General features: G+C 36.8%; 1 protein-coding gene across 4 annotated transcripts in view; it reads left to right on the top strand.

Annotated features, from left to right (window-relative positions):
* Gstcd (glutathione S-transferase C-terminal domain containing) overlaps positions 1 to 11,102 on the top strand; it is an 85,881-nt gene that overhangs the window by 57,188 nt on the left and 17,591 nt on the right. The window lies entirely within an intron of this gene.

Below are 11,102 nucleotides of genomic sequence, written 5' to 3'. Positions count from 1 at the left end.
AGGATGTACTGACTGCCCTTCTCTAGCTATTACTGCTTTGCTACATTTGGAGATCCTGAGGATAGTAGCTATGCCATATCATCATGACTCCGAGTCATCAGTGCCTTGCTCATAGTAGAAACTGTAAACAAGAGAAATTAGCCACTAAAATGAGACTCACTTCCAAAGTCCTTTTTTATGCCTCTACATATCAGTATGTAATTTTACTTGATGTCATTGTTTTTTAAGACTTTTTTATTTTCTTTTTTTTCCCTTTTATTGAAAATAGCTTTTGTTTTTTTTTTTTTTCCTCACATAATATATCTTGGTTATGTTTTCCCCTACCTCTATTCCCATTCCTCTCCAACTCTCCCATCTGGATCTACCCACTTTCTGTCTCTCATTCGAAAATAAACAGGCTTCTAAGGGATGATAATAATAAAATATAATACAATGTAATATAATAAGAAAATTAAAACTAATGCATCAGGATAGGACAAAACTAGCACAAGAAAAAGCTCAAGAAAAGGCACAGGAAACATGTAGATGCAGAGACCCACTCATTGACACACTCAGGCATCTCATAACAACACTATACCAGAAGCCATACTATATACACAAAGGACACTCTTTCCACCTCCTCTTCTTCAGGGTTCCAAGCCCTAAGGGGATGGATTTGATAGGGACATCGCATTTAGGGCAATAGTATCTTTTTGATCATTGTGCCTTAAAAGTATTCCCCCTCTCCCAATACAGTTCATACCCATTTCTAATCTAAGAATGTTTCCTTCCTTAGAAACTATTGATATCTTTGAATAAAGTTTTTATTCCATTTATTCTGGTTTTCCTCCAGGAATACTACTGTTCAGTAGCCAGCGTTTCATTGACTCTCTACCACAGTTCTCATATTTCACTTCTTATTTATTTTTCTTTCTTCTCCATCCTTTATGTTTCTTAATTGAATACTGAGTTTTTATACCATAGCAGTCCTATTTCATAACACTTATAAGGAAGTGTTTTCTATAATTTTGAAAGGTACAATAATATCTCAACTTTTTGAACATTACCATATGTCTACAATGATAAGAATGTATCTGTGAACTACCACAAATTATATGCCTCTGGTGTCTGAAAACAACTGGAGAATTTCCACCCTCTAGTGAGAAAGGAGTAGATATGAAAGGAACTAATGTTTACTGAAAGTTGGTGGGTTTCCAGGGACTGTGCTATGATCCTATTTATTTCTCACAATATTCCTATGGAAGGGTTTTTATTTACATTACAGAGGTAAAGCAAATACTCTGAAAATTAGTTACTTGACAAGGTCAAATAGCTAATGAATCCTTAAGCCAGGCGGTAAGCGCCAGATTTTTGTTCTTCAGTAGTAGGGTATTATTTCACATGGTCGTCCACATCTCTTCAAGAAACTCCCATTCCATCTATCAATCATAGTCTATTTTTCTTTTGCTATTACTCTCAAATTTCTTAGGCTGTTCTCCAGGCCTACAAAAAGGAAATTAAGAGTAGAGAGTTTTAGAATAAACACAAAAAGCAGGAAAAAAGCACTTGCTTTTAAGACCAGTATGAGAGTGGACACAGAAAACTGTATCAAGCAGTCTGAATATACCAAACCTCATAAAAATTAGCAGATATACCTCTGTGTCCACTTTGTTATAATATTGTTTATGAACAATATTACCATGGTTAGAGTCATTTAAGAAAGATTAAATTATGAAGTCAGGGAGAGGACTCAGACGGCAAAGACTTATAAGCATTAACATCTGAGTTTGAATCCTTATTCCCCATGTAAATACCGGGTGATGGTACCACACGCTTATGATTCCAGTGATGGGGGGTCACAGACACAGGCAGGTTCCTGGGGCTTGCTGACCAGCTGGTCTCCTTGAGCTGCAGGTTAAGTCAGAGGTCCTGCCTCAAAACAACAAAGTGGAGAAGCAAATGAGATGACAACCCACTTTCAACCTTTGGCCTCCACACATGTGCACGCAGGTAAACTGCACAAGAAAGCACAAACACACAAAGAAAGGTAAAATTGCACTCATTTTTACTCCAAGATGTCTAAAAAAATAACTGAATTTTAAATTTTCAAATTATAAAAAAATGTTTTTTGAGTTTCCAAATGATTGTCACGAAGGATGGGTAAATTATAAATCTACAATAAAACAGAGTGGTGAGAATAAAGTTTCACTTCATGTATCAACATAGATAGAACTTGTGAACATATTTGAGTGAGAAATTTGAGTTGCAAAAAGTATCCTTATAATTGTATTAATTTAAGATTTATAACCAAAACTAGATGTTAATATTATTAAAGATGCATAACTATACAGCAAAAGTTTACAGAAGTCAGTATATTGGTAAGCACAAATTCAAGATGGTGGTTCTTCAACAGCAGGGAAGTGAAGGAGAAAGACAGATAGAACTGCAAAAGGATTAATAATGTTCTGTTTTTAAACTGATTATTAGATACCTCAGTTCCACATCATCATCAGTGTGTATGATTTACACCTGCTTAAGATGTGTGTGTATGTATAAAAATGTTCAACAGCATATTTCAGTATGTTTTGGTATTATCTAGAGATACTTAGATACTTAGAAGAGCTTTCCAAAGATATTTGACAGGCGACTCATCATTGTTATTATTACCACCTAAGATATAAAAAAACAAAACAGCTACATCAGGAAACACATCTGAAACAATATGCATTTATCTAAAGAAACTTATATTAAAGTTTTTTGGTATGTACAATATTATGAACTATAAGTCTAATCTCCTAAATTATGATATGCTCTTTGTAACCATTATGTGAAATTCATGATTCTTAGGACTAGTGAAAAACATGATTTCAGTAACAACACTGTATTAAATTCTAGAGAAAACATCATCTAATTATAAGCTGTGAGAAATTTATAGAAATGTGGGGACCATTTTTGTCCTCTATTCATCATGAATGAGCATCTTTGGAGTAGAATTATTCTGTTGCAAAATGTAATTTCTTCTTTATGACTGAATAATTATATTCTTTTTTATTTACATGGATAGTAAGATAAACTAACTGAATTTCATTTCAGCATAGCTACAAAGAGTTTTACTAGTTTTTTTTCTTGTTGTTATAAAAAGAATCATAACTAGAAAGGCTGAGAAAGAATTAATTTGTACTTCTGTGAAGTTTATAAACGATTTTCCTAAAAGGTTGAGAATAGGTCAATTCTCAGCCAGGCTTGGTGGCATACGCCTTTAATCCCAGCACTAGGGAGTAAGAGGCAGGCCAGCCTGGTCTATATATAGAGTGAGTTTCAGGACAACCAGGACTATGCAGAAGAGAAACCCTGTCTCAAAAACACCAAAATAATAATAAGAATTATTATTACATAGTAATATAATACTATATAATAATTAAATGATAATTATTACATTGTTATATATTATAATATTTAGTATATAATTATTCCAACATATAATATAATTTTTTGTATGTTATTGTATGATATTATATAATATATTATTATAAGAAAAGAAAAGCAAGATTAAGTCAAACCTCTAAGAAAATTAGTGTTAAGATTTAGGAATTTCTATGTATTTTTTATTGCTTTTGCATTTTTATTGCATTATAATCCTCAATTAATGATTTAATACTGATTTATACTCAATATTATAAGGGGAATTTAATTTTCATTTCTTATATATTACATATGAATGAAAAGACTCAGCTTCCCATTGTTTAAAACTCTAAGGCATATAGATATTTCTAAAGATTTTCAAATATTTCTCACATCTAAAAGCATTTTTTTGTTACACAGTAATTCCTAATACAGAATGTTGGATTGTGAGTGGCGGGTATCTTTTGAAACAGGTGGTTTGGGAACAGAATACAATCTAATGCCTTATATCAGGGTCACTATATGGGTTTTTTTTTGTTGTTTTTTTTTTTTTACTTTTCCTGGGCTAATCTCTTTAAAAGCTAATACTCCAGCAGACAAACAATGCCCCTCTGGAGGGCTGAGTAAAAGTGGGTCAGGAGGGGATTAAAGACTGGCACTAAGTGAAGCAGTAAAAGCTTTACTCTTACACTCCTCCCGGTTATTTGAGAATCTTAAATTGCTGGCTAATTCTGACCCCTTCCTTTTGCTTCCTCTTCCTTGCCTTGGTGTGTGAGCCCTTATTGTTCATCTATGCATGCAATGTATTCTTATAAATTTCCCATTGCATTTGCTAGGGTTTGAATATCTGTCAGCATTGAGTCCATTTATACCGTCAACAGCTCAGTTTCTGCCTGTGTTCTTTCCTTCCTGTTTTATCCACTCAGTTCTCCTTTCACAGTGTCTGCTACCTGTCAGCACTGAGCCCACAGGAGCCTCCTTATTAGGCTTTCGTGTTGGAGTCAATAAATATACTGGAAATCTACTAGATACAAAGCAGTACACATTCAGTATAGCGCTGGAGAAGATCTGATTGTCAGCAGTTTCACCAAGAGTCTTTTAAAATAAGACCAACTCAGAAAACTTCAGTAACCGCCTCCTGTTTGTCCATTCATAGAAGGAACTGTGCTACTCTAAGGACAGCAAGGAGGCTTTTGAGCCTCTTCTAGATAGTGGAGGGTTCACATATATTTATGTGGTTTGTATAGAGCAAATTGTCAGTACTGAAGAAACAGTGGACAATGTACCTAACATATTACTCGGTGGGAGAATTCCAACGCACAAGTGACATTCTTAGTATTATCTTTTCACTTGGACTTTTAAACAAATTCATTATTTCCACGCATTTTTCCTCTTCTCAAATCTATCAGTTATAAAAGGAATTTATGTCTTAATTTTTGTTCACTCTAAAATAACTAATCTAACTAAACTAAGGTTTCCTCCATCTTTATCATTAAGTGGATCTTTATTTAAGGAAATGAGTCCTTAGTAATAATTGTTTTACCTAGATTGTCCCTGCAATTTATATAACTGTTTCCCACTATCTCTCTTCAGACTTTCACTATTTCCTCTCCTCTCTTGATTTAAAGAAATTGAAACCTTTCTGTTGGAAACCAACATATCTGCTTCAATCTCTACACATCCTTTCACAAATTACCTGAGTGAGGTCTTGCCCCAAGGGTACCCTTTCCTGTCTTTCCAGTGCAGAGCAAGAGCTTCTCTAGGAAAGAAATGAGTACGTTACTTTTTTTCAAAGATGTATTTTTAATTTAGGTGTATGAATGTTTTGCCTGTCTGTCTGTCTGTCTGTCTGTCTGTCTGTCTGTGTGTGTGTGTGTGTGTGTGTGAGAGAGAGAGAGAGAGAGAGAGAGAGAGAGAGAGAGAGAGAGAGAGAGAGAGAGAACCATGTGCATCCCTGGTGCCTGAGGAGGCTGGGAGAGGTCATCACATACGCTGAAGCTGGGGTGCTGGGAACCAAACCTGAGTCCTCTGCAAGAGCTGTTGGTGGTCTGAACCACCAAGTCATTTCTCCATTCCCCAGGACAGCGCTTTTTAATTTCGCCTATATAAATCCTCAAGACATGGAAGAGGTGCAGGCAAAATTCTTTGCCAAAATTACACGTGAGTGGCCTCTAGTCTGGTTACTAATAGAATCCTTTTTCTTCTCTGAAGCCTCATGAGCTGACACCTCTACTGTCTACCTTCCTCTCAGCACTGCTGTCTTCCAGGCTTCTAGTGGAAAAGCCTGTAAAACTCTGCTTTATAGCACTCGTGTCTGCTTCCCTTCTTGTCCCCTTGCGTGCTTACAGAAATCTTTTTAAGATGTCTACCAAACATAACCCCAAATGAATCTAATTAAAAATAAAATCCAAACCTTCTTTCTAGATTATGAAGCCTTAAATACTTCAGACCCCAGACACTTCTTTTTTTTTTTTTAATTTTTATTGAGCTCTACATTTTTCTCTGCTCTCCTCCCTGTCTCTCCCCTCCTCTTCAACCCTCTCCCACGGTCCCCATGCTCCCAATTTACTCAGGAAATCTTGTCTTTTTCTACTTCCCATGTAGATTAGATCCATGTATGTCTCTCTTAGGGTCCTCATTGTTGTCTAGGCTTTCTGGGATTATGATTTCTTGGCTGGTTTTCTTTGGTTTATGTTTTAAAACCACTTATGAGTGAGTACATGTGATAATTGTCTTTCTGAATCTTGGTTACCTCACTCCAAGTAATGTTTTTCTAGCTCCATCCATTTGCCTGCAAATTTCAAGCTTTCATTATTATTTTTCTGCTGTGTAGTACTTCATTGTGTAAATATACCACATTTTCCTTATCCATTCTTTGGTCGAGGGGCATTTAGGTTGTTTCCAGGTTCTGGTTATGACAAACAGTGCTGCTATGAACATAGTTGAGCACATATTCTTGTGGCACAATTGAACAGCCTTTGGATATATATCCAAAAGTGGTATTACTGGATCTTGAGGAAGGTTGTTTCCTAATTTTCTGAGAAATTGCCACACTAACATCCAACAGGGCTGTACCAGCTTGCACTCCCAACAGCAATGCAGGAGGAAATACAGAGAATCATCAGGTCATATTTTGAAAACCTGTACCCCACAAAATCGGAAAACTTAAAGGTAATGGACAACTTTCTGGATAAATATCACTTACCAAAATTAAATCAAGACCAAACAAGCAAATTAAATAGACTTATAACTGCTGAAGAAACAGAAACAGTCATCAAAAGTCTCCCAACCAAAAAAATAAAAAATTTTAAAAAAAGCCCAGGATTAGATGGTTTCAGCTCAGAATTCTACAAGATTTTTAAAGAATAAATACCAATACTCCTCAAATTATTCCACACAATAGAAACAAAAGGAACGTTGTCAAACTCTTTTTATGAGGCTACAATGACCCTGATACCCAAACCACAGAAAGACGTTACTAAGAAAATTACAGACCAGTCTCACTCATGAACATTGATGCAAAAATATTAAATAAAATACTGGCAAATTGAATCCAAGAACACATCAGAACCACCATCCACCATGATCAAGTCGGCTTCATCACAGAGATGCGGGGAAGGTTCAACATATGAAAATCTGTCAACATAATCCACCATATAAACAAACTGAAAAATAAAAACCACATGATCATCTCATTAGATGCCAAAAAAGGCTTTCAACAAAATACAGCATCCCATCATGATAAAGGGAAGAGAGTAGGGATACAAGGAACATACCAAACACTTCTTAGTCTTTATTCCTGCCAGTCTTGTCTTCACTAACTGTATTTCCCCTGGGTAGTTTATATCCTCCACTTCCTTCATTCAAATCCCAAATGTCATCCGACAGGCTCTTTCAGATCACCATAGCTACAGCACGTCTCCTTCACCTTACTCTTTGTTCTTTAATTATTCTTCCTGATGTGTATACGTATATGTTTGGTATAGTTTATCTAGTGGACTGGATGTGTGATGTCAGAAGACAGCAGGAATTACACCAGCCTTTACAATGGTCCAAGCTTAGTGTCTGTTGAATTAGCAGTTTGAGTTCCTCTTAGTCTTCTCTTAATGCTAGTGTTTTGTACTGTGAGGTGAACAGTGCGACCAAAACAACACGGGGAGGAAAGGGTTCATTTGGCTAACACTTCCAAATCACTGTTGATCTTGGAAGGAGGGCAGGACAGGAACTCAAAAAAGGTAGAACCAGGAGGCAGGAGCTGATGCAGAGGCCATGGAAAGGGCTGCTTAGTGACCTGCTCTCCATTGCTTGCTCAGCCTGCTTTCTTTTTTTTTTATTATTATTATTTTTATTCTTTTTTAATTAAAATTTCCACCTGCTCCCTGTTTCCCATTTCCCTCCCCTCCTCCCAAATATTGCCCCCTCCCCCCAGTCCCCTCCCCCTATCCCCACTCCTCTTCTCCTCCCCCCACACCATTCCCCCTCCCTCTCGATACTGAAGAGCAGTCCCAATTCTCTGCCCTGTGGGAAGACGAAGGTCTTCTATCTACGTCCAGGAAGGTGAGCGTCTAAACAGGCTAAGCTCCCACAAAGCCAGTTCATGTATTAGGATCGAAACCTAGTGCCATTGTCCTTGGCTTCTCATCAGCCTTCATTGTCCGCCATGCTCAGAGAGTCCAGTTTCAACCCATGCTTATTCAGTCCCAGACCAGCTGGCCTTGGTGGGCTCCCAATAAATCAGTTCCACTGTCACAGTGGGTGGGTGCATCCCTCGTGGTCCTGGTTTCCTTGCTCACAGCCTGCTTTCTTATAGAACCCAGAATGGGATGACTCCACTCACAGTGGGCTGCCCCACACCCCCAACATATTAAGACAGTACCCTACAGGCTTGCCTATAGCCTGATCTTCTGAATGCATTTTTTTTTCAATCAAAGTTTCTTCCTTTTTTAGCTTGTGTCAGGTTGACATAAAACAAGCCATCACAATGATGTAAAGAAACGAGGCTTTTCCTCTTGTAGTGACTTGAATGAAAATACCCTTCAGACTCATAGAGTGGCGTTAGTGGAGGTGTAGCCTTGTTGAAGGAAGTGTGTTACAGGGGTGAGCATTGCGGTTTCAGAAGCTCAGGGCAGGCCCAGTGTCACTCTCTCTTCATGCTGTCTGCAGATCCAGAAATAGAACTATCAGCTACCTCTCCAGTACCGTGTGGCCATGTTCCCTGCATGGTGATAATGGACTAAACCTCTGAACTGAAAGCCAGCCCCAAGGAGATATTTTTCTTTGTTTTGTGGTCATGGTGAATAGAAACCCTAACTAAGCCACCCCTCTCCTAACAAGTCTCTTTTTATAATTCGTGTTCTTTCCTCATGAAACATTCCCAGGAAAAATAGTGTGGTTTTCCTGATAATTTTGAAGTTAATTATGAAAATACTAAAGAATTAGACTTAATTCAACTTATCTGGTGTTAGAAATACAGATTAAACCTAGTAACAGTACATAGGGAAGGCAGTATAGAATATACAAAAGCAAAAGTTTTTAAAGAGAGTAAATGTACCATATAATGAACATTAATAGCACTGTGTATATTTGCTATTCAAAATATTTTACTGATAAGGATTTATGATTCATTATGTGGTAAATAAGAGCATAGGTCCTGAACTGTCAAGATCATAATCCTGGCCTCATTATAGTTAACTCTGAGTGATGCTAACTATTTTTCATTACACTCATTTCTAGCACAGTAAAATAGCAGAGCCAGCTTTGTGAGCTGTTGTGGAAGGACAAGGAGGTAGGCAGTACAACATGCTCAGCAGAGGATAACCATTCCTATTACCAACACCAGCAAACAAGAACATCCGCTCTGTGGCTGCATGGTGCATCCACTAGTGGTGTCTGTAATATAGGTCATTATGATGACTTTCACAACACCCCAGCTCTCATCCATCTAGATCAGTGGTCTCAACCTTCCCAACGCTGCAACCTTTTAATACAGTTCTTCATGTTATAGTCACCCCCAGCCATAAAACTACTTTCAATGTTTCTAATTAACTGCTATTTTGCTACTGTTATGAATCTGAATTGTAATATAAATATTTTTGGAGATAAAGTGGTGGGGACCCACAGGCTGAGAAACACTGATCTAAAGTCTTATATCTATTTACACCTCCCCATGTATTTACTCATCTTTGTTATTCTGTTTCTGGCTTCTTAGTATTCAGAACTCAGTTTGGTTACTTGATCTTTGAGAACCTCTCCAACTGCCTAATCTAAAATACTACATCAATCAGTTTAATTGCTTTTGTCAAAAAAAAAAAAATCACTACACTCTGATAGCACTCCCCATTTGGCATGACCAGAATACCATTTAATCTAATTATGTCTGGTTACAAGGTAGAAGCTAAGAAAGAATTATTTTATTGGCCTTAAAAAGTTAATTAAAATACCTTTCTGTTGTTAACTTGAGTTTCTAAAATGAAAAATGAGCAACTGTTTTCCAAAGTTAACTCTTTAGTTCCTAGATCTTTGATTTTAGAAAATATTGTAGTCCTTAAGAAAAGGAAAATACCACAGGTGAACGATAATTATTTTGCATGATAAAGTAGTTTTAAATGAGATGAAAATTCATGTGTTCAGTTAATGCTGCATATAATACTCTGCAATCAAAATGTTTTATTCATCTCAGATAAATAATGGCAGAAATAAGTTATAATTTTCCATTAGTCACTTTAAGCTCTTCTATAAACAAAGTGAAGCTTTGACTTGGCAGTAATGTGACTGTGCTGTGTTGAGCGTTTCTCTCTCCCACCCGGTATGCCTAAACATTCTTCTTAAAAGGCAGCCTAGAGTTGCTCTGGAAGGTGAGGGTGTGTGCTGCTTTTAGTCTGCATCTGCAGTACTGGACCATTAAGGATCTTGATCTATCTTCATTTCTTTCTTCCAAAATAATCCGATTTTTGCCACAAATTGATTGCTCAACCTCCTGTGTCATTTTTTATAAAATCCAAAGGTTGCTAATGTCCCAAGGTGGAGAAATGGCTCTTTTTGAGGGTGACACTGCAAGGTCACGTTATTAAATGGAGTGATTTATGAGACCCCTAATGCCTTATTCCAGACTGACTTTTTCAACATAAACTGAGCCTTTATACTGCTAAGCCTGCTGGATGGCTTTTATGTTGAAGGAAAACTGAAATAAAATATATTTTATGACCGATTCTGAAGAATTAAATTTCTCCCTAATATGTAATTTCTAGAGGAATTCCCTAATTTCCCTGAGAAACATCTCATTTTCTTGAGCTCTCCCACATAAGAAAAGGTAATGATGGCACTGAGATCTAACAGTCTGTCATCCATTTAAGAAATACCATGTCATGTTGGGGATAGGATTGACACTGATCTTAGAGAGCTTCATTGAGTCCCACTCCCAGCCTGTGACTTTAAGCAAGTGTTAATTGTGCTGTAGAATGTGCATTGTCCTTTTTTGTAAAACATTGAAAATGTCATCTACACCAACAACTGAGGGAGTTTTGAGGTGATGATATATTAAATGTGCAAGTGCTCCCTAGATTGCAGAGTCCTGGCAGCAGAAAGTATTATCAATCATTTTAGAAGTTTAGGAGATGCGTGCACTTTTGTTTTTGTTATATCTTCTTTAAATATATGTTAGACAACATAGTTAACAAAATACATTTCATAATCTCTTCTGGGATATCTTATAATAAGTAAAC

Source organism: Chionomys nivalis, chromosome 18, assembly GCF_950005125.1.
Source record: "Chionomys nivalis chromosome 18, mChiNiv1.1, whole genome shotgun sequence".
Classification (NCBI taxonomy): Eukaryota; Metazoa; Chordata; class Mammalia; order Rodentia; family Cricetidae; genus Chionomys; species Chionomys nivalis.
Note: the sequence above shows the minus strand (reverse complement) of the source record. Positions and strands in the feature narration are given on the sequence as shown.